The sequence below is a fragment of the Schistocerca serialis genome, chromosome 4, assembly GCF_023864345.2.
Source record: "Schistocerca serialis cubense isolate TAMUIC-IGC-003099 chromosome 4, iqSchSeri2.2, whole genome shotgun sequence".
NCBI lineage: Eukaryota > Metazoa > Arthropoda > Insecta > Orthoptera > Acrididae > Schistocerca > Schistocerca serialis.
Window position 1 is genome coordinate 65,718,778 of NC_064641.1, and position 25,870 is coordinate 65,744,647.

At 38.6% G+C, this 25,870-nt stretch overlaps 1 long non-coding RNA gene across 1 annotated transcript in view; it reads right to left on the bottom strand.

The window, feature by feature from the left end:
- The window catches only part of LOC126473854 (uncharacterized), a 50,014-nt gene extending 24,719 nt beyond the window's left edge, over nucleotides 1-25,295 (bottom strand). Inside the window, exon 1 of the long non-coding RNA XR_007586531.1 lies at nucleotides 25,210-25,295. This is a non-coding gene — a long non-coding RNA (uncharacterized LOC126473854). The remainder of the gene's footprint in view (nucleotides 1-25,209) is intronic.
- Between the last annotated feature and the right edge of the window lie 575 nt (nucleotides 25,296-25,870).

Here is a 25,870-nt window from a genome sequence, read left to right on the forward strand (position 1 = left end):
CTCACAACTGCACAGGATACATACAGCAAGTGTGCATGCAACGCAACGCAATATAAATTGTGTTTGACACAAATCTCGACATGAGAAAATGAAATAAATTAGATCCCCATTCTGAATCCGTATCCACTGCTCCTCACAGTGCCACACAAATAATGGCTGAAAGCTATCTATTTTCACAGTTAGTTAGTTATTTTCATGTTCCACAGATCATTTGCATAAAAATTGTAATGATGTGGAACGAGTCATTTTACATTCTTATCACAAATTAATTTTTAATTATGGCTACAAGCAGAAAATTTTTAATTTTTTTTAAATTATCAATATTAAATATGCAGATGTTAGTTATTCATACCCACCACCTTTTACACATTGTTGTTGTTGTTGTTGTTGTCTTCAGTCCTGAGACTGGTTTGATGCAGCTCTCCATGCTACTCTATCCTGTACAAGTTTCTTCATCTCCCAGTACTTACTGCAGCCTACATCCTTCTGAATCTGCTTAATGTATTCATCTCTTGGTCTCCCTCTACGATTTTTACCCTCCACGCTGCCCTCCAATGCTAAATTTGTGATCCCTTGATGCCTGAGAACAAGTCCTACCAACCGGTCCCTTCTTCTTGTCAGGCTGTGCCACAAACTCCTCTTCTCCCCAATTCTATTCAATACCTCCCCATTAGTTATGTGATCTACCCATCTAATCTTCAGCATTCCTCTGTAGCACCACATTTCGAAAGCTTCTATTCTCTTCTTGTCCAAACTATTTATTGTCCATGTTTCACTTCCATACATGGCTACACTCCATACAAATACTTTCAGAAACAACTCCCTGACACTTAAATCTATACTCGATGTTAACAAATTTCTCTTCTTCAGAAACGCTTTCCTTGCCATTGCCAGTCTACATTTTATATCCTCTCTACTTTGACCATCATCAGTTATTTTGCTCCCCAAATAGCAAAACTCCTTTACTACTTTAAGTGTCCCATTTCCTAATCTCATTTCCTCAGCATCACCCGACTTAATTCGACTACATTCCATTATCCTCATTTTGCTTTTGTTGATGTTCACCTTATATCCTCCTTTCAAGACACTGTGCATTCCGTTCAACTGCTCTTCCAAGTCCTTTGCTGTCTCTGACAGAATTACAATGTCATCGGCGAACCTCAAAGTTTTTATTTCTTCTCCATGGATTTTAATACCTACTCCGAATTTTTCTTTTGTTTCCTTTACTGCTTGCTCAATATACAGATTGAATAACATCGGGGACAGGCTACAACCCTGTCTCACTCCCTTCCCAATCGCTGCTTCCCTTACACATTACAATAACAGAAATACTTCTGTGGGATAGAAAGAGTTGCGACCGAGAAACTTTTTGAGTTTATTTTCAAATTTTACTTTGCTGTCTGTCAGAGATTTTGTATCACTGAGGAAGGGATCAAAAAATTTAGTTACAGGATTGGGCATCCCTTTGAGTGCTAAAGATGACCTTAAATATGGAGAATATTATGATTCACAAAGAGAACTAACTTAGATAATCACAGAAAATACCAATCAGTGCTATTTCGTTATTTAAATGCTTGTAAAATTTGGTGAGTGAACATGTAAATAGTATTTTCAGTAGAGCAACTCTTCTGAAATCCAAATTTTAATTTTCTGAGGATATCATTGTTGCTCAAGTGAGATACTATTCTAGAATACATCTTCTTCTAAAAAACTTTGGAAAAAAATGTCTCTTATCACCATTTGTAATGGGGGCATAATAATCTCAGTCTCTCTGGAAAAATGCCTTGAGTTAAGTGATGCACTACATATTTCATATGAGACAGAGCTTATTATATAATCACACATCAAAAAAATTTTTGCGTCACGTCAGTTCCGAGAGTTCTGGAACCTGTACAGAAAATTGGAATAGAGATCAAGATAAACATCATTTCCACCCTTTCTGCTGACCATTAAAACCAAACATTGCATGTTGTACTACCATACAGCGAGACCTTCAGAGGTGGTGGTCCAGATTGCTGCACACATCGGTACCTCTAATACCCAGTAGCACGTCCTCTTGCATTGATGTATGTCTATATTCATCGTGGCATACTATCCACATGTTCAACAAGGCACTGTTGGTCCAGATTGTCCCACTCCTCAACAGCGATTTGGCACAGATCCCTCAAAGTGGTTGCTGGGTCACGTCATTCATAAACAGCCCTTTTCAATCTATCCCAGCCATGTTTGATAGGGCTCATGTCTGGAGAACACACTGGCCACTCTAGTTGAGCGATGTCGTCATCCTGAAGGAAGTCATTCACAAGATGTGCATGATGGGGGCACAAATTATCATCCATGAAGATGAATGTCTCACGCCAATATGCTGCCGATATGGTTGCAATATCGGTCGGAGGATGGCATCCACATATTGTACAGCCATTACGGTGGCTCTAAGGCGTTCAGCCCGACTGGGTGCCTCCAAATGCGTCTTCGACGATTGTCTGGTTTACAGCACATGTGACACTCATTGGTGAAGAGAACGTGATGTCAATCCTGAGTGGTCCATTCGGCATGTTATGCCCAAATGTACCGCGCTGCATGGTGTCATGGTTGCAAAGGTGAACCTCACTGAGGAGGTGGGGGGTGAAGTTGCGCATCATGCAGCCTATTGCACACTGAGTCATAACAGGACATCCTGTGGCTGCACGAAAAGCATTATTCGACATGGTGGCATTACTGTGAGGGTTCCTCCGAACAATAATCCATAGGTAGCGGTCATCCACTGCAGTAGTAGCCCTTGGGCGGCCCGAGCGAGGCATGTCATTGACATTTCCTGTCTCTCTGTATCTCCTCCATGTCCGAACTACATCACTTTGGTTCTTTTCGAGATGCCTGGACACTTCTCGTGTTGAGAGCCCTTCCTGGAATAAAGTAACAATGTAGACACGATTGAGCTGCGGTATTGATCGTCTAGGCATGGTTGACCTACAGACAACACAAGCTGTGTACCTTCTTCCTGGTGGAACGACTGGAACTGATCGGCTGTCGGACCCTCTCCATCTAATAGGCGCTGTTCATGCATAGTTGTTTACATCTTTGTGCGGGTTTAGTGACATCTTTGAACAGTCAAAAGGACTGTGTCTTTGATACAATATCCACAGTCAACATCTATCTTCAGGAGTTCTGGGAACCGAGGTGATGCAAAACTTTTTTAGATGTGTGTAGAAACAAATCTTTAGTACTCTAATAGAAACACCAACAAATCCAGATGAGTTTTTGCTTTTGACAGAATATATAATTTTCTTAATTTCAGAGGGAAAAAGTTGGTGATTCATTCATAGGACTGAATTTTATGAGAGTTGCTTTTTCAACAAATTTCTGTGATTTTCCTCTTGAACTGCTTCCCCCTACACTTTTTACCATATTTTTTAAATGGTTGTTACATGTATTTGCTACATGCGATTCATCACCAACAGCCCTTCCATTCAGTTCAGTAGTGATGTCATCCTATTGTGTGGTTGGATGTCCTATCTCTCATTTCACTACATTCCATATAGCCTTAACTTGATTTTTGACATTATGTGCATGTTCCTTGATTTTTTTAAAACTTTTCTTTGTAATTTTGATTATTGTTTGCACTGTGCAAACTTTTGCAGGATCTCTACTTGTTCTTTCTAAGAGGTACATTTCCCTTTCTTTTTCACAAGATATTTTGATCCTTCTAGTGATCCATTGTTTACATGACTGTTTAAGGTATTTTTTGATTAGTTTTTGCAGAATGCTATTTTCAAATAATGATATGAATTTATCATGAAATATATTACATCTATTTTAGTAACTGGTTCAGTAAAAATTTCATCTCAGGTCTTCTCTTATAAACTATTCTTAAAAATGTTTGTCCTGAAGGCATTAATTTTTCTGATTTCCACTGTGGAGTGTTTTTATTGTAAGGCACTATCTCATCCATCCTACCTAACTATCATCATCATCAGAGAGAGCATTTGTTACAGAGTAAATAGTTATTTTCTTGCTCTGAGGTCCACAAAAAACATTATCATTTGATGTTGTACTGTCTTCATTCACCTATCCTGGGAAGTTAATTACTGTAATCAAAATATAAAATTCAAATATGGTTTCCAGATCATTTTTTCCTATCAGAATCCTTTCTTCATTGAAATCACCACAAACTATTAACAGCTTGCTTCTGTCTAACAGATAGCTTAGTAAGAAATCCAGATTCCTCATAAGTAGTTCAAACTTTCCTAGTAGGGCCCTATATACAGTTACAATTAGAAGTAGAGTATTTTTCAGCATTAATTTGCATGCACACACTTGTGTGTGCAGATCCCTGTCTTAACAATGTAACAACTCCTTCTTTTCCCACATTAGTTCTCTAAGAGTATAATGCGTGAGAGTAATCTTTCATATAAATTCCTTAACCCTATGGTTATGGGGTGCTCACATAGGCAAAATATGTCTGTCTTTCCCAAGCTTTCAACATTTCCAAATAGACAAGAAGCTCTTCTACCTAGCTACTCAATCCTCTAATATATTTAAAATATAAGCTAAATTACTTTTCTGTGCAATTTTAAGCACTGTTATTCTGACTTCTTTCAAAACAGGGTGTTTGAATCTAACCTAAACCACAGGGATCTTGCATTGTGTGATTGCCCCTGCCCCCCTTACTTTTTCGATAAGGTTCTCAGGCAACCCCTATTACCCTGTCCTATTCAGGTGTAGGCCGTGTCTAGTATAGCGCCATATCCCAAATGTAGAAACAGGCACTGCATTCATATGAGATTTCGTTTCTGTCAACAGCGGCCCACTCAACTCAGTGTACATACACATGGCTCACAGTCGTGTAAACCACAGGCCTGACATGTTAAAACACTCAGTCCAAATCTTGCCTCAGTCTAATCAGCTCTCCTCTAATAGACACTTGTGTGTGGGGAGAGCAAATCTTTGTGCATAGCGGGTGCGCTAGGTTGGTCTGCAGTTCCCACGGATCTGCAGCTCGTAAAGCTCTCTAGTGACAGACAGCGGCAGCTTACAATTCGCGCGCTTTGGTTATTGTGCATTTACAACGTTCATTAGAAAAAAGGATAATATCCTTGAAATTTGTGCACTGCAACATATGACAATAATTAAAGCTGATGTCGCTCAATTGTCCGTGATAGGCATGATAATCAAAAATTTTCGTAAAAATTAACTCTCTTATAACTGGCCAACTTTTTTATTCACGTTAGGAGAGTGAGAATCAGCTGAGAAGCTAAGGAATAAAGAATAACCTGCAAATTCTTATAACAGATTACGTTTCAAGATCATTCTCCGTTACTTTTAATCCTGGATGTCTTAAACCTTGCTATCCCTGTAAACAGCCAGCCGGTGTGACAAAGCGGTCGCAGGTTCTAATCCTGCTCGAGCATGGATGTGTGTGATGTCCTTAGGTTAGTTAGGTTTAAGTAGTTCTAAGTCTAGGCGACTGATGACCTCGGATGTTAAATCCCGTAGTGCTTAGAGCCATTTTGACCCAGAAAACTACGAAAAGAAAGATGTCGCCTTAAAGTTCTTCTACTCCCATACAAAATATTCGGCTTCTCACTTATGTAATTTACACCGTACCAAGGCGAAAATGATGAAATACACAAATTTACTTATTTGAACAATCTGATCTAGATTGCCTCATTGCTGAAAGTACAATTTAAATATTAATTTCTGAGATATTTATAAGTTTATAAATCGCATCAAAGAAAAATACTGTCACGTCGTCATGGTTCTCCCAATAAAAAATGTTTTGACAATTTACTTCACTTTTTAAACTCATTGTCATTAGCAGTAACAATTATCATTTGCTATTTATTTATCAGTAAAAACGCTAATGGCAATGACGGCACAAACGATTTTTATTTTAAACTCACACTGTTGTACGGTACTTAAGTAAAAAAAGTTTGCCCCTTACTGACAATTTTTTCATCCAAAACATCTTTAGCAAACTGCCTAGGTCACTGCTACTGAGACCATGCACTATGCAACAGCCCGTCCAATTTACAAAACATTTTATACACTACCAAAAACTAAATAACACTAGTACTGTACAGAACTTGCTCTGATAATACTCCCATTAGGCTAAACAGTCAGCTGTTTCTGATTTTCCAGTTAAGTGCAAAATATTAGTAAATATTTCTGCACCTCCAGGATTGCGACATATCATTACAATGGTCTTTGGGTTATTGGTAGATTCAGGGCACTAAAATGAATGTTACATAAAAATACAAATCTACTCGCAAACCGCTGTAGTTGGATATGAAATTCTCGAGAGAACTACATAAGTTTCGCTACTTAAAGATCAAATTCGGCTCCCAGTTAATGGAGGAAACCAGTGTCCATGATGTTTCTGCAGCCAAAAGTGATAAACACGGATTTTTTATTTGGTCCTGTTAATTACACATTGTACAAATGGTGTACTAGTAATATACGACAAGTCAAGCGAAACAATACAAAATTATGCGAGCATTTTGTATATCTTTCGAATATTTATTTTCTGTGAACGACTGATTGCAGACAGTATTGCAACCTGCATTTTACTGATATAAGTTCAAGTGAGTGCTTAAAATAGCAGAATGAATGGAAGTACACAGTTTTAATTCAATGCCGCAAATAAATAGTGAAATTTACATTTTGTGATTATGATTTCAATTAAAATACAAAATTTTTATCTTCATCTTATAATTAATTTCAAATGAGCACGCAATAGTGTAGAATTAATGGTAGCACACATTTTAACCTATGATAAATTCAGACCAATCTATCTGCGTAGTCCCATGCAGTCAGACACGTGCTGGTATATTATTAGTCAGTTAAGATGATAAGAACTAGAACAGTTTTGTCGTGGAAAGTTACTCGTAGTTTGGGGAGAACTTGCCTTTATTTTTAGTTGTGGGATATATTTTCGAGATATATTTTTTTAATGTCCTTCGTCACTGTAAACAGTAGGTCCTCAAAACTGCACATTGTGATGTGAAGACTGTGATAACGTGCAGGAAATTACAAACTTCGATAATTAAAATATGATTCTGAATTTCGCGCTGAAGGAAGCTCCTTGCCCCTTAAGACGAATACCGTATATGCTTTCCTGGTCTGCCACCTGAAGTGCTAGAGAGCCTACCACGGACTTTCTACAAGCCCAAGGCCGGCCCAGCGCAATCGATCGGCTCACCCGAGCGACACGAATGTTTGCTGGCCCCAGATAAAAATCTATAGACGTACGGCTAAACACTTCGTCAATCACAATTCAGCAAAAGACAGTCTTCTGCAAGTCAGAACGGATAGTCACATTCAGAGGAAACACTGCAAACTGTGCATCTCTTTGTATACTTGCAGTCAGTCTGTACCATTACAGTTAGATATTAGTTAAATGATTATTTGACATTACAGTAGTGAAGCCATAGTCACAGTACTACAAGAATTGCAAGAATCTTTGGCAGCTTTCACCCTGGTGTACGATATGGAATGGATGGGTGGGCAAGCATGGGCATAACTTGTAGTGACTTAATTGTGCCACCATTGCCTCGCTTGCCTGGTCTCATTATTTTTCGAAATCGTTGCCGGATGTATGGTCACAATTCTCATTTTATATTCTCCAACTGATGTTTTACATTTGAAAATGACGACTTAGTTCATCCTGCAAAAGTTGGCCAACACCTCTTCCATGGGAACTACCTAACAACAACACTTTCTTTCTCTTTACTGATTTCCCTACATTCTTACTTTTCAATTTGGTGCTGAAAGTTTGTTGTGCCTTTTCTACACCTGCAACTGCTTGAGGCTCACCAGCTTCTAACTGAAGCAACATGTCAAATCTAGTTTCCACATTTACCACGAAGCTGTCAGACAAAGTTCTAGGCCTGTTCCTCCTGTTGCAGTTCCTAGCGCTTCCATGTAGCAGACAGCGAAAGCTAAAGGGGCTCTCACACACACGCTATAATAATGTCAAGCCGTCAGTATATTGACCGTCAATACTAGAAATATGGACAAGCAGTATTGATGGCCTTCGTGGACTTGCCCTTCAGCCGGGCGACTAGTGCGAGTTTTGGTGTTCTCGTAAAGATAAGTCATTTTAGATTATAAAAACACATAGTTTAGTACTGATTACGTGGTAAATAGGTGTGTTGGCGTGCCTTTTAAGCGTACCATTAAAGGTTTCATTTTTCTTTACGTAATATAGCAGAAAACGCGAAAAGATCGAACAGTCGTATTTTCTGTTTAGGAGTTTTGCCACAGCAAATCTACATAATTTCATTGAGTTGTTCTTTGCTCTCTCCAGCAATTTAACTGTAGCGTACCTCTTCATTATTTAGCTCACATTTCCGGAAAGTAGCGTAAAGTTTAAGTTGTTGTTTCAGAAACTTTACACTGTTGTTTTTGTTTACACACAGTTGCGTATAGGCCAAATTTGTGGAACCATATTTTCATGTTTATCTGTAATTTAACTGACTTATTCTTAATAAACTATTACGTTTATCATGAGTGAAAAGTGCTTGACCTGCCGGTTAAGTCGGGGCTTTGGTGTGACGGATGCTGTAGTTTTTTCCATGTGGGTGACTGTAGTGGCGTAGGAATAGGGGAAGTAAATGAGACTCGTCAGTGGTTTAGTATGATATGTAGTACAGATAGGAAGATACTAGAACAGGCTAGAACAGCCCTTCAGGCTGAGTTAGACAAGGCCAGGGGAGATCTCGACAGGTTAAGGAGGGAGAAGGGTAAAGAGAAGTGGGAAGTGGCAACAGGCAACAGGAGGAACAGGCCTAGAACTTTGTCTGACAGCTTCGTGGTGAATGTGGAAAATAGATTTGACCTGTTGCTTCAGTTAGAAGCTGGTGAGCCTCAAGCAGTTTCAGGTGTAGACAAGGCACAACAAACTTTCAGCAGCAAATTGAAAAGAAATAATGTAGGCAAAGCAGTAAAGAGAAAGAAAGTGTTGTTTTTAGGTAGTTCCCATGGAAGAGGTGTTGACCAACTTTTGCAGGATGAACTAAGATCAGAATACCACGTTACCAATTTTTTTAAACCTAGTGCTGGTCTGGAGCAGGTGACAGAGGATTTAGGATCACTTTGCAAAGATTTCACTAAGGAAGACACCGTGTTTATTGTGGGTGGGCCAGGTAATAGTATTGACAGAGATCCTGGGTACAGTTAGAGTGCGACCTGGCAAAGATTTCATCAGCATCAAAGGATACTAGTGTTGAATTTGTATCTGTTGTTGGGCGTCATGATCGACCTCATTTGAACTCTTCTGTCAAGAGAGTTAATTTGGAGTTGGAACGGGTGTTATGTCAGGTGCAGGGTCACACATTGGTGTGGTTCCTGTTGATTGTCGCAATAGTTGGGATTATACTAGGCATGGCCTTCACCTCAACAGGAAAGGGAAGGGTAAACTGACTGGGAAAATAGCAGGAAAGTTAAAGGGGAGAGATACTGCCATGAGTGATAAAATACCAGTGGTTATAGGGTAGGGAGGACAGAAAGAAACCAAATTTTAAGAGAGGTTAGGACTGAGACAAACCTTCAGTTTGAGAAAGAAACCAAAAAACATAATTCTAGCTTATTACATCAGCATAAACAGCTATTGGTTAAGAATTTTCAACAGTCAGCAGATATTTCAACTCTACCCAATTTTAACTCAGTCAATGTGAAATATCAGCTATCTTTATTGCATCAAAATATTCGAGGACTGAGAAATAAAATTAATGAATTAATTATCTGCACAGATGAATTAGAGTCCTCAAACCCAGTTGATATAATCTGCCTCTCTGAACATCATGTGACCACTGGTATAAAACTTTTAAGTGTTACAGGTTTTAGGTTAGCATCTCACTTTTGTAGAGCAGAAACGGAGAAAGGAGGAGTTGCGTGATTCATCAGGAACTGTCATAAATTTATGAACACAGACATTCATAAATTTTGCCTACAACTGCATATGGAAGCATGTGCAACAGAAGTAGAATTTCACAAAAAAATCCTTCATAATATTGAGTGTATATCGAGCACCTGCAAGTAACTTTAATCTGCTCATAAACCATCTTGAAGTTGTACTGGCCCATTTAACAACCAAAAACAAAGAAATAGTGGTTACTGATGATTTCAATGTATATTTCCTTAAAGACTCTCCCAATAAAAGCTTATTTGAGTTAGTAACATTATCATTCAACTTAATTCCCAGTGTGCTCCTTGCCGCTGTTGGATAAGCAGCTGCCAGCAGCAAGTCGTATACTCTTAGCTCACTTATTTGTTACATAGTTTAATTCTTAATTTCTTTGCGTGTTTTTGGGTACTTGCATTGTTTAATTTATAAATTTCGGGCGTATTATAGCGTTTGAGAGTTGTAGCATCACATTTTAGTACCTGAATAGTGTAAAATCGCGTAGTCTCCTTCCGCCGCTGAGCAGTGTGTCAGCAGTGCGCAAGTAGCAGCATTACTGCATTTACTAGGATACCTTGTATTTTAATACCTGTTTAAATTTTGTGTCGAATTGTTTGTGCTCTCTGTAGATTAGTTCAGACGTTATTTGCACTACAGTTTTTAGAATGGATAGGGACTGCAACTGCTGTGTTCAGATGTGGGCTGAGTTGGCATCCCTTCGCTCCCAGCTTCAGGCAGTGTTGGCTTCACTCACACAGCTTGAGGCTGTTGCTAATGGGCATCACTGTGGGGGTCCAGATGGGGGTTTGTCGGGGATGGCCAGCTCGTCCCACGCATCCCCCGATCGAAATACGGCTGTGGCTGCCCGGGATACTGCCCACATTGAGGCTGACCCCTCACCTGTGGTAGAGTGGGAGGTCGTCTTGAGGTGTGGCAGGGGGCGAACGACATTCCGGAGGGCTGAACGGAAGGCCTCTCCAGTTTGTCTGACGAACCGGTTTCAGGCTCTGTCTCCGGCTGATACTGATCTTTGGCCGGACATGGCTGCTTGTCCTGTTCCAGAGGTTGCCCCTCAGTCTGCAAGATCTGGGCAGTCGCAGAGGGTGGGCTTACTGGTAGATGGGAGCTCCAACGCCAGGCGCGTAATGGGGCCCCTTAGGGATATGGCAGCAAGAGAGGGAAAGAAAACCAATGTGCACTCCGTGTGCATACCGGGGGGAGTCATTCCAGATGTGGAAAGGGTCCTTCCAGATGCCATGAAGGGTACAGTGTGCACCCATCTGCAGGTGGTCGCTCATGTCGGCACCAATGATGTGTGTCGCTATGGATCGGAGGAAATCCTCTCTGGCTTCCGGCGGCTATCTGATTTGGTGAAGACTGCCAGTCTCGCTAGTGGGATGAATGCAGAGCTCACCATCTGCAGCATCGTCGACAGGACTGACTGCGGACCTTTGGTACAGAGCCGAGTGGAGGGTCTGAATCAGAGGCTGAGACGGTTCTGCGACCGTGTGGGCTGCAGATTTCTCGACTTGCGCCATAGGGTGGTGGGGTTTTGGGTTCTGCTGGATAGGTCAGGAGTCCACTACATGCAGCAGTCAGCTACACGGGTAGCAGGGGTTGTGTGGCGTGGACTGGGCGGTTTTTTAGGTTAGATGCCCTCGGGCAAGTACAGAAAGGGCAACAGCCTCAAAGGGTGCGGGGCAAAGTCAGGACATGGGGGGACCAAGCAGCAATCGCTATTGTAATTGTAAACTGTCGAAGCTGCATTGGTAAAGTACCGGAACTTCAAGTGCTGATAGAAAGCACCAAAGCTGAAATCGTTATAGGTACAGAAAGCTGGCTGAAGCCAGAGATAAATTCTGCCGAAATTTTTACAAAGGCACAGACGGTGTTTAGAAAGGATAGATTGCATGCAACTGGTGGTGGCGTGTTTGTTGCTGTTAGTAGTAGTTTATCCTGTAGTGAAGTAGTAGTGGATAGTTCCTGTGAATTATTGTGGGTGGAGGTTACACTCAACAACCGAGCTAGGTTAATAATTGGTTCCTTTTACTGACCTCCCGACTCAGCAGCATTAGTGGCAGAACAACTGAGAGAAAATCTGGAATACATTTCACATACATTTTCTCAGCATGTTATAGTCTTAGGTGGAGATTTCAATTTACCAGATATAGACTGGGACACTCAGATGTTTAGGACGGGTGGTAGGGACAGAGCATTGAGTGACATACTGACTGCACTATCCGAAAATTACCTCGAGCAATTAAACAGAGAACCGACTCGTGGAGATAACATCTTGGACCTACTGATAACAAACAGACCCGAACTTTTCGACTATGTAAGCGCAGAACAGGGAATCAGTGATCACAAGGCCATTGCAGCATCCCTGAATATGGAAGTAAATAGGAATATAAAAAAAGGGAGAAAGGTTTATCTGTTTAGCAAGAGTAATAGAAGGCAGATTTCAGACTACCTAACAGATCAAGACGAAAATTTCTGTTCCGACACTGACAATGTTGAGTGTTTATGGAGAAAGTTCGAGGCAATCGTAAAATGCGTTTTAGACAGGTACGTGCCGAGTAAAACTGTGAGGGACGGGAAAAGCCCAACGTGGTTCAACAACAAAGTTAGGAAACTACTTCGAAATCAAAGAGAGCTTCACTGCAAGTTTAAACGCAGCCAAAACCTCTCAGAGAAACAGAAGCTAAACGTTGTCAATGTTATCGTAAGGAGGGCTATGCGTGAAGCGTTCAGTGAATTCGAAAGTAAAATTCTATGTACCGACTTAACAAAAATCCTAGGAAGTTCTGGTCTTACGTTAAATGAGTAAGTGGTTCGAAACAGCATATCCAGACACTCTGGGATGATTATGGCATTGAAACAGAGGATGACACGCGTAAAGCTGAAATACTAAACACATTTTTCCAAAGCTGTTTCACAGAGGAAGACCGCACTGCAGTTCCTTCTCTAAATCCTCGCACAAAAGAAAAAATGGCTGACATCGAAATAAGTGTCCAAGGAATAGAAAAGCAACTGGAATCACTCAAGAGAGGAAAGTCCACTGGACCTGACGGGATACCAATTCGAGTCTACACAGAGTACGCGAAAGAGCTTGCCTCCCTTCTAACAGCTGTGTACCACAAGTCTCTAGAGGAACAGAAGGTTCCAAATGATTGGAAAAGAGCACAGGTAGTTCCAGTGTTCAAGAAGGGTCATCGAGCAGATGCGCAAAGCTATAGACCTATATCTCTGACGTCGATCTGTTGTAGAATTTTAGAACATGTTTTTTGCTCACATATCATGTCATTTCTGGAAACCCAGAATCTAATCTGTAGGAATCAACAAGGATTCCGGAAACAGCGATCGTGTGAGACCCAACTCACTTTATTTGTTCATGAGACCCAGAAAATATTAGATACAGGCTCCCAGGTAGGTGCTATTTTCCTTGACTTCCAGAAGGCGTTCGATACAGTTCCGTACTGTCGCCTGATAAACAAAGTAAGAGCCTACGGAATATCAGACCAGCTGTGTGGCTGGATTGAAGAGTTTTTAGCAAACAGAACACAGCATGTTTTTATCAATGGAGAGACGTCTACAGACGTTAAAGTAACCTCTGGCGTGCCACAGGGGAGTGTTATGGGACCATTGCTTTTCACAATATATATAAATGACCTAGTAGATAGTGTCGGAAGTTCCATGCGGCTTTTCGCAGATGATGCTGTAGTATAAAGAGAAGTTGCAGCATTAGAAAATTGTAGCGAAATGCAGGAAGATCTGCAGCAGTTAGGCATTTGGTGCAGGGAGTGGCAACTGACCCGTAACATAGGTAAATGTAACGTATTGCGAATACATAGAAAGAAGGATCCTTTATTGTATGATTATATGACAGCGGAACATGCACTGGTAGCAGTTACTTCTGTAAAATATCTGGGAGAATGCGTGCGCAACGATTTGAAGTGGAATGATCATATAAAATTAATTGTTGGTAAGGCGGGTACCAGGTTGAGATTCATTGGGAGAGTCCTTAGAAAATGTAGTCCATCAAAAAAGGAGGTGGCTTACAAAACACTCGTTCGACCTATACTTGAGTAGTGCTCAGCAGTGTGGGATCCATACCAGGTCGGGTTGACGGAGGAGGTAGAGAAGATCCAAAGAAGAGCGGCGCGTTTCGTCACAGGGTTATTTGGTAACCATGATAGCGTTACGGAGATATTTAGCAAACTCAAGTGGCAGACTCTGCAAGAGAGGTGCTCTGCATCGCGGTGTAGCTTGCTGTCCAGGTTTAGAGATGGTGCGCTTCTGGATGAGGTATGGATTATATTGCTTCCCCCTATTTATACCTCCCGACGAGATCACGAATGTAAAATTAGAGAGATTCGAGCGCGCACGGAGGCTTTCCGCCAGTTGTTCTTCGAGCAAACCATACGCGACTGGAACCGGAAAGGGAGGTAATGACAGCGGCACGTGAAGTACCCTCCACCACACACCGTCGGGTGGCTTGCGGAGTATAAATGTGGATGTAGCTGTGAAGTTCCCCACTAGAGTAGCCAATTGCTCAAAAACAGCCAATGATAATATCTTTATAGAAAAGTCCAATGAACAAAATTATGTTACAAAACCAATAGTTAATCGCCTCTCAGACCATGACATGCAGTTCCCTCTGTTAAACGTTAATACTGAACAGGATATAAAATCTGTTAAATCTGTGAGCAAGAGGGTAATCAATAAGCCAAAAATTGATTATTTTAGGACACTCCTCAGAGAAATTCACTAGACTGGAGTTTACAGTGCTCATGGCATGAATAAAAGATATAACACTTTTGCCAATAAAGTGCTTACCTCGTTTGAACACTGTTTTCCCCCGAAACTAACCAAGGTTAGAGCAAAGTCTACAAAGAAGCCATGGATTACTCAAGGAATAGGGGTACCTTGTAAAACAAAAAGAAAACTGTATCTGTCAATCCGAAACAGTTCTGATGTTGATGCTATAGCACATTACAAGAAATACTGCAAAATATTAAAGACTGTAATACGGACATCAAGGCAAATATATGACAAGGAAAAGATAGTCATATCAGATAACAAAATAAAGACAATATGACATACAGTGAAGGAGGAGACCGGTAGAACCAGGCATGAACAGGGACAAATAGCATTAAGAGTAAATGACACATTGGTCACAGATGTGTGTAGTGTTGCAGAAGTTTTTAACAGACATTTTGTAACTGTTACTGAAAAGATGGGGTTATCACGTTCTGTAGGTGCTGCTATGGAATACCTCAGACTAGACATTTCAAGTAACTTCCATAACATGAATTTGACCCTACTACCCCAGCAGAAATAATGTCCACCATAAAATCTTAAAATCCAAAACATCTAGTGGATATGATTAAATATCAACAAAGTTAATTAAAGAATGTGATTCTGAGTTAAGTAACATATTAAGCTATCTGTGTAACCAGTCGTTTATCAGTGTAATATTTCCTGAATGGTTGAAATATGCTGAAGTTAAGCCACTGTTTAAGAAGGGAGATATAGAAATAGCATCAAATTTCCGTCCAATTTCACTTTTGCCAGCATTTTCAAAAATTTTAGAAAAGTAATGTACGAGGGTAAACCCTAAAGTAAGGTCTCCTATTTTTTAAGTACATAGACCTGTTGGTTTCTACAATGGTTTACATCAGTGTACAGTTTGAACATTTAGCTATTTTTCGACGTAATCATCATTTCTGTCGATTTTTGTAGATGCTGTGGCAGTTTTTGTATGCCCATGTCATACCAGCTCGCCGCCATGCTGTTCAGAAAGTTATGAACTGGCGTGATTGTTGCTTGGTCTCAGGTGTAAAGTGGTATGCCCAGGTTTCGTCCCCTGTGACAATTAAGTCTCGAAAGTAGTCCTGTTCGGCTGCAAGGCGATGAAGAAATGCGCGGGAATCATCAACTTAATGCCGCATGTGGTCCTCAGTCAGCATGCGTGGTACCCATCTTGCACACACCTTCTGGTAGTTCACTGTTTCCGTTAAAATTCTGTGAGCGGTGCTTCGGGAAACCTCAGGAACCAACTTGCAGAGATCATCCAGGCTGACCCGCCGATCTTCACACATGCTTTGCTCAACCTTCAACACTGTCTCCTCAGAAACTGACGGTCTCCCGCTCCTTTGTTCGTCGTGAATTTCGGTCTGACCAGCTGAAAACTCTCTACACCACTTACGAACATTTTTGACATCCATGCACGACTCACCATACACTTCCGTCAATTGGCGATGAATTTCAATTGGCACAGTGCCCTTTGCATTCAGAAACCGAATAACTGCGCTCAATTCGCACTTACTGGTAACATCCAATGGGAGATTCATTCTCAACGGCTGCCAAGACCGAGTGCCTCAGCACAGTGTGTGCATGTTTACACACAGCGCGTGAAGCACTCTTCATAACAGTGTGACCAACCGCCACACAAACGGAGTTCTGTGCTTATAAAAAAATAGGAGACCTTACTTTTGGGATTACCCTCGTACAATCGGCTTTATAAACATCTTATCTCAAATAACATTCTGTCTAAGTCGCAGTTCGGTTTTCTAAAGGGTTCTGATATTGAGAAGGCTGTCTACATTTACAGTGAAAATGTGCTTAATTCATTAGACAAAAAAATTGCAGGCAACTGGTATATTTTGTGATCTGTCAAAGGCATTTGACTGTGTAAATCACAATATCCTTTTAAGTAAATTAAAATATTATGGTGTAACAGGAAATGCTGCAAGATGGTTCATATCTTATATCTCTGGCAGGAAACAAAGGGTGTTATTAGGAAAGATACATGTATTAAGCTATCAGGCATCATCCAACTGGGAACTAATTACATGTGGAGTCCCACAACGTTCCATTTTAGGGCCCTTACTTTTTCTTTTGTGCATCAATGACCTTTCATCAGTAACATTACCAGATGCCAAGTTCGTTTTGTTTGCCAGTGATACAAACATTGCAATAAATAGCAAATCAAGTGTTATCTTAGAAAGATCGGCTGATAAAATATTTGTGGACATTAATCACTGGTTCCTAGCCAATTCTTTGTCACTAAACTTTGAAAAAACACACTACATGCATTTCAGAACTTTTAAGGGGTGTCCCACGAGTATATGCCTAATGTACGATGACAAGCAGATAGAAGAAGTGGACAGTGTTAAATTCTTGGGATTACAGCTTGATAATAAATTCAACTGGGAGGAGCACACCACAGAACTGCTGAAGCGTCTTAACAAATCTCTGTTTGCAATGCAAATTTTGTCAGACATATGGGATATAAAAATGAAAAAGCTGGCATAATATGCTTACTTTCATTCCATAATGTCATATGGTATTATTTTTTGGGGTAATTCATCAAGCCAAGCTAAAGTTTCTTGGGCACAAAAACGTGCATTACGAGATATGTGGTGTGAACCCAAGAACATCCTGCAGAAGCCTGTTTAAGGAACTAGGGATACTAACTACTGCTTCCCAATATATTTATTCCTTAATGAAATTTGTTATTAAAATATATCACTTTTCCAAACCAACAGATCAATTCATGGAATCAGTACTAGAAATAAGAATAATCTTCACAAGGATTTAAAGTCACGTAGTCTTGCACAAAAAGGTGCGCATTATTCAGGAACACACATTTTCAATAACTTGCCAGGAGCCATAAAAAACTTAACAACCAATGAAATTCACTTTAAGAGAAGCCTAAAGGTTATACTGGTGGCCGACTCCTTTTACTCCATTGATGTATTTCTCAATAGAACCAACAGATTTGTATATATATATATATATATATATATATATATATATATATATATATATATATAATGTTCCAGTGATTATGATGAAATCAGCACTACCATAATTAAATATGTTGCTCCTCAGAACTTCATGACATACTGAGTTAGTTATGTGATGAATCCCTCCACAGTGGTGCTTTTCCAGATAGGCTTAAATATGCTATTATCAAACCATTACACAAAAAAGGAGACAAATCATCAGTGGAAAACTTCTGTCCCATTTCATTATTGCCACTATTCTCAAAAGTGTTTGAAATTGTTATGTACAATAGACTTTATAAACACTTAGTACAGAAAATCATTCTCATTCACAATCAGTTTGGATTTCGGAAAGGGTTGTCAACTCATCAAGCTAGATTCACTTTTACAGACGGTGTATTAGAATCAATAAATCAAAAGTTATTACCACTTGGAATATTCTGTGATCTGGCTAACGCTTTTGATTGTGTTAGATATTATATCCTTATACAAAAATGAAAATATTATGGAATAACAGGACTAGCAGGCTCATGGTTCTCATCCTATCTTTTTAATAGAAAACAGTGTGTGTCTGTATCAGGCTTACCACATAACAACAAACATTCAAAATATGAAACCATCAGACAAGGGGTGCCCCAGGGCTCTATTTTAGGTCCCTTGTTGTTCGTATTATATATTAATGACCTTCCGTATGCAGTGCCACAAAATGCAAATTTTGTCTCATTTGCAGACGAGACAAGTATTGGTATAAAAAACAGTACCTGTGATCTCACGGAGCAATCAGCTAATGAAATATTTGTAAGTATTAATGGGTAGTTCTCAGCAAATGGATTGTCACTGAATTTTGACAAGACCCAGTACATACAGTTTAGTACCTCACCAAGAATACCTGACCCTATAAGAATAATCTATTTAAACAAAGAATTTAAAGCTGTAGAGAGCATCAAATTTTTAGGGCTACAAATTGACCACAACCTAAATTTTAAAACTCAGACTCTAGACTTAATGAAACGCCTTAGTTCAGCTATATTAGCAGTACACATGATAGCAGAAATAGGTGATTTAAAAATGAGGAAGTTAGTTTATTCAGCCTACTTCCATTCACTAATGAGTTATTGAATCATCTTTTGGAGAAACTCCTCTCACAAAGAGAACATTTTCAAAATTCAGGAATGAGTCATTAGAATTATATCTGGTGTCAGTCCAAGATCATCATGCACAGACCTCTTTAACAAACTTGGTTTTCTAACTACTACTACTCAGTACATATTCTCATTGATGTCGTTTGTCATTTCCGACATGTCTCTTTTAACACAAAATAGTGCAAAACATGATTACAGCACCAGAATCAAAAACAGTCTGTATAAGGACTATAAAAACTTAACATTAGTACGAAAAGGAGTCAGATACTTGGGTATTCATATATTCAATAACTTACCAGAGTATATCAAAGGTCTTGTAAGTGATAAAGATCCGTTTCAGAGTGAATTAAAGAACTTCCTGTCGGTCAACTCCTTCTACTCAATCGATGAATATCTTCACAAGGATTATAGCTCATAACTCTGTCTGCATTAGAACTGTACAATATCAAAGTATCTTAGTAAAAAAAAAACCTTTGACTCTTTCCACATACCAGAGACTCCTCTCCAAAGGATCCATGGGAAATGATAAATGTAATGTAATGACAAGTAAGATGTCTGTGAAATACATTTCAGTTTCACCATTGTAAAAAAATGTTTTACCCCAGTTGCCTGGACATATCTTTGCTAGACAGATATAATTGCTTCACAGAGCTCCATAAAATTTTAGTAATTGCGTTTGCTGATATTGCAGAACTATACTTCGAGCATTCAAATTACCTGCCTGTCGCCAGAAATCTTAAAGTAACTCCTAATCTCTTGTCGACTGCGGTTGCCTCTCTCTTTAACGTATCTGCTTCCCTTTTTTTCTCGTTTCATCTTTAAAGTCTTGTTGTACCGGTGTGGTGCAGCAATCATCAGAAAAAAGTATGGAATATTTGGATGCATGGTTCTGATTGTCAGTAAATTAACATGTGCCCAGTCGCTCCTTTTTTCTCCCTTAACCGTTCTTGGACCCATTTCCTCTTTTTCGCTATTTTCTGTTGCTTACAAGCTATAGCTAATATAATTGCAATACGCAGTTTCTTTTGGGTGTTCGACATCTTAGCATTGTAGAACTGCATTGTCAACTGACGATTTTTGTCAATATTATTAATGGTGTGAGGTCGCTTCAGTATACTGAATTTTGACAAATTAGTATTGTCAATAAATACTGAAAGTGTGAAGGCCCCTGTGTACTGGTGACGTACTTTGGTTATTGTGCATTTGTTTATCTTAATATAACTTTCATTCGAAACATGGAAAAATATGGTTGCAATTTTAGCATTGCAGCATAGGGCAGTATTAAAATCTTATATTGTCCAAGATAAGGTCGATAATCAAAACTTTTCATAAAAATTTATAGTGCCAAACTCTTTTATTTTCATTTTATTTATTTTTTACTTTTGGAGAGTGAAAATCATTTGAGAAGCTTGAGAAATACAGGTTCCTTTTTAACCTGCATGACCTTACTACAGATTTCAAGATCATATTCCCTGACTATCTTGAATGTCTCAAACCTTGCTATCCCAGAAAACTATGAAAATAATGATATTGCGACAATGTTCTTCTTCCTACACACCAGATATTAAGCTTCTCATGTGTGTAATTTACATAAAATTTCATCAAAGTCGAAACTGATGAAAAATATTTATATGAAAAATTCTGATATAGACTGTCTCATTTGCCCTATGTGCAACTTAAATATCTCGTTTCTGAGACCTTTATAAGTTTACAAACTGTATCAAAGAAACATACTGTCACCAATTTTATAATGGTTCCCCAGATGAAAAAAATGTGCTTTTGCAGTTTGCTTTACTTTTTAATTCACTGTCATTAGCGGTGACACTCTTTATTTACTTTGTATTTATTGCCAAAAACACTAATGGCAATCAGGCACCACAGACAGTTTTATAAAAAATCAGACTATTGTATGAAAGTAGACTTAATATCAATTACCCTAAATTCCTGCAACAGAGTGTACCTCACAAGCAATTCATCATGCAATAAACCTTTAACAAAAAAATTTTCTATGTCACCATTACTGATACTATGGATATATATTTCAAATATTTATAAAATGCACATAAACACTGGCATTGTATGGAGCTAATAATCGATTTATGAAGCTAACTAGCATTTTAAAAATACAAAAAAATGTCCTGCATATAATGTGTAAAACAAGACACATGGAGCACTGTTGTCCTCTTTTCTCCAGGCTCAGAATACTCACCTTTACAAATTTATGATTATATATGTCTGTGCTCTATGTTAAAAATAATATTTCAGAATTTGCTTCTAGGGACAAAACTCATTAACACACCAAAAATAAGGTTAATTTAGATGTACCAAGTTGGAGATTAGTAAGAAATGGAAATTCTCAGAAAATGAACCGACTCAAAATGTTCATCACATTACTAACCTATGTTTGGTCTATGGATCTAAATATTTTTGAAATTAAACGCTACAACTGGCTCTCAGATCATCCACTTTACCATATTCAAAATTTGTTTGAGATACCTGAGAAGGATATTAGCATTTAAAAAATTTTCCCATACTCTGCTGTTGCCGCCCCCCCCCCCCCCCCCGCAGTCACCCCCATGAAACGTCTTACAGTTAGTTCAAGATAAAGTCTTCCAACTTCCTCACCCTCAGACGAAGTCAATCTGGTTTCTAAACCTACCACTAGGTGATATCCAAATGTACAATTGTAACAAGGCATTTGCTAGAAAGATACTACATATACACGATATTACTGCACGAATACGAAATTATTAGTGAAAGAGTAACATTTATCGATTGTGGATTGTTATTGATGAAAACAGTGACAAGAACCTTCAAATGTGTTTGAACTTGCCGAATTCTTTTTCGGTATTGGCTCCTCAGACAGTTTCCATTGGGACGATTGGGCCTTGATTTCATCGCCATACCCGTATACGCAAGTTCCAGCACCTGCACTCTTCTGTGACGATTATTGGTGCGTTTATGTTTTCTATGATTATGCTTCTATGTTTTGTATAATTATGTCCTGTATACTCTACCCAGCTATTATTGCACAGTGTTTGTGCCATACATCATCATAGTATGACTTATGGATACTGGCTCTTAGAAATATTCCTGTGATATATTTTATTACTGTGGCGCTTAATATGTAAACTACAGTTAAACGACATTGTTTTATTATTATATGCCCATATGTATTATAATACAAACTGTATTATACAACAATGACACAGCCTATTTCATTGTAAAATGATCAACAGTGAATAAAATTCTTGATTCATATATGACAAAACCTGTCAGCTGTTTCTGGATGTCCATTCAGTCCAGTATCATTAATAAATACTTCTCCATCTCCAGAACTGTGAAATATAATTACAATAGTCTTTGTGTTACTGACAGATTCAATCCACTAAAAGGAATGTTACATAAAAAACATGTAGCTACTCGTAAATTGCTGTAGTTGGATTGAAACATCTCGAGAGAAGTACATAGAGCACGGATATTTAAAGATCATTTACAGCTCCAGGTTAATAAAGGAAACCAGTGCCAATGATGTTTGTGCAGACCGTGATGATAAACAAGGGATGCAGATCAATCAATCTACGTAGTCCTCTATGCTCAGAAACTTATGTAATTAGTTAGTTAAGATAATAAGAACCACAGTCTAACAGAAGACTGTGATAAGAACTGGAACACTTTTGTCATGAAAAAATTTACTTGTAGTCTTGGAAGAAAAACTTAAATACGTGTTTATTTGTGGGGTACACTGTCGAGGACTTTTTTTTTATTTTTGTAAAGTAAACTGTACCGGCATGTCCTAAAAACAGCATAAACGGCTTCGGCACTTCTACACATTGTGATAACTTACACGAGATTAAAAACTATAGTAATTAATAAGTTTGAAGTTCGTGCTGAATGAATCGAACAGTTCCTTGCCCTAAAGGCGAATGTGAGCTTTCGTTTTCTGCCACAGAAAGCGCTATGACCTGTGGTTCCGATGCCAGCCGAGCACAACCGATCGGCTCACCCGATCGGCACCAAGATTTGCTGTCCCTAGACACAAGTGGTTGTCTTGGGGACCTGCAGAGCCGCTGAGGCAGTGCTTGACAACATTTATTTATTTATTCTTTGCCCATGGACTCCAGCTGAAAATCCAGCTGAGAGTATTGGGTGTGTCATGGAATAGGCTATTAACATCAAACTTGAAACTTCCTGGCAGATTAAAACTGTGTGCCGGACTGAGACTCCAACTCGGGACCTTTGCCTTTCGTGGGCAAGTGCTCTACCGAGTGAGCTACCCAAGCACATTCTGGAAACATCAAACTTGATTTCATTATATATAAATGAAACAAATAATTAAACAGGAATAGTCTATAAGCATACAAAGGTATTACATGTTTCACATTATATATACACACAAATCCAGACAACATACAGAATTGATCATTTTAAAGGTACATTTCAGTAATGATACAACATATTTAAACACCATCTTAGTATTCACTCAAACTGTATACACATTTCTCTGTGAGATATAGTTTCAAATGATTTTTAAAACATTTTATGTCTGTTTCTTTTTTAATGATTTTTGGGAGTTTATTAAAAAACCTTCTGGCTGCTTCTTCAGGGGCAGTCATAGACAGTTTTAGATTTCTGTTTATCATGTAGTAATTTTCATTTCCTCTTGTACCATGTTTATGTACGTCTTCATTTAGGAGGTGTTTATCGCTTGACCTTACCGCTGTTATGCTTTGGTATATGTACAGTGAATATATTGTCATAATATTATAGTGTACAAAAGTTTGCCTACAGGTCTGTCTTGGTGGTATTTTTGCAATGCATCTCACTGCCCGTTTCTGAATTGTGAATATTCGTTTTAAGTAGCCAGCTTGTGCACTTCCCCATATATGAACTGAATATGACAAATGTAGAAAGACAAGTCCATAATACATTGATCTGAGGACTTTATCATCCACAGCCTTAGCTGTTTTATGCATGATGAAGATCTGATTGTTTATCTTTGTACACAGTGCATCTATGTGCTCCCCCCATGCCAAATGTTTGTCTATTGTAGTTCCTAGAAAGTTTGTGCTGGTTACTTCTTTAACAGTTTTTCCATTTATATTAACATTTGTATTATAATTTTCACCATGCTTGGTCTGAAATACTACATCGTACTCGTATACAGGCCTTTGGTGTATAGACACGTTACCGGAGCCACAGAACAGTCAGTATACAGAAACTAAAGTAGGAGGCAGCTCATTTAATAAGTATAAAGCCAACAATTGCTCTCGGCACCATATTGAAACCGAATAAACGCGAAAGATAGCTCCGTACTACTTGAACAGAAACTGTTGTACGGTTTAGAGGATACAGCAATATAAGCATAACATATGGATAAAACCAGTCCACAAATACACAATTCTTCCTTTTGACCTTGTTTATAAAAATTCAAATGGCTCTGAACACTATGGGACTTAATTTCTGAGGTCATCAGTCCCCCAGAACCAAGAACTACTTAAACCTAACTAACCTAAGGACATCACACACATCCATGCCCAAGGCAGGATTCGAACCTGCGACCGTACGATCACGCGGTTCCAGACTGTAGAATCACTTGGGCACCTCGGTCGGCCCTTGTTTACACACACACACACACACACACACACACACACACACATACACAGAATACACAAATAAATTTAAATATACATGTTTCTTTTTTTGCCCCTTACTGTATAAACTATTTAAATTTTTTCACATATTTACGTAGTAGGTAAAAATTCATCACCAATATAGAAGCAATTCTGAAAGAAGTAGTCACTCACTGAAATTTTGAATTTATGCACGCCAGTTATTGCCTTAAATTTTTTTAGGTAGTTTGTTGTAGGCCTATAGCTTTTTTTCCTGCTTGCAGAAGTCCTTTTTGTTTCTGTGTTGTGTGTGCAGACTGAACTTATAAATCTTGATTATTCTTTGTGCTGTATGAATGTTTTTGGTTTTTTGGCGCAATATTGCTGTTTCATGTATGATTTTCCTTATAAACGTTATTATTTCTAAGATATACAGGCATGGTGATGGAAGATTCAGCTTTCTAAATGAAGGTTTGCTTGAAGATCGAAACTGACATTTTTGCTAAATGGAATTAATCTATCCATTCAAATAGAAAAATTACGAAAATAAACGCTAATGAAACAACTTGTGATAACTCTTTAATTAAAATTTATCACATAAGCTTTAAAATTAATTACTCTTCACATGTACAAGCTTCTTTTAGCTTCATATGAAAATGAAGCTAATTTATTTAGTAAATATCGGTTCTTCCTTGCAAATATTTTATTTTACTTCTTAACTTTTCTTTTCTGGGTGTTGTTGTTGAAAAATCAACTTCACTTACAAAACAGGAGCAGCTGTTATGGGATACACTGCAGGAGTTTCGGTGTTTGTATTAACTCCTGGAATTTTCATTCATTTTTTCAGCCTGAAAGTAGCACATAGGTATTATTTTATTGCATATCTGGATGAACAGGCATTAATGAGATTGGCAGTCATCCGAAATTAATTCGAAATAAACTGGTGTGCATAGATAGCCAAAGTGGTTAAAGCGGCCATTTGTGATAAAAGGAAACCTGATTTCGAGTCCTGGTTTGGAACAAATTTTCACATGTCACTAATACATAGCATATCCATACCTAACACATCTGATGCCAAGAGATTCCCAGTCAACTAATTTCTTTGCAATTATCATAGATAATACTTAAAATGAAGACAGTATACTGCATTAAAATTTAATTTATATACATGTTTTGAATTAAGCCCAAGCCTATAAGTTCACTCTAACATATTATGCAATATGAAGCATAGTCGTTTAATAAATTACTATTGATAAGTATCGCAAAGAAACTTCTGTCAAGGTTTGTCCAAATTATGAGATGTTTACAGCTTTTCCATTACGTAACTGTTGGTGTGGAATGTCTGTTTCTTCATCATTTTCTTCCAGCAGTAAGTACAACAATAAACTGCTATCACTAATTTAAGAGACGTGCGTTCACTTGCAC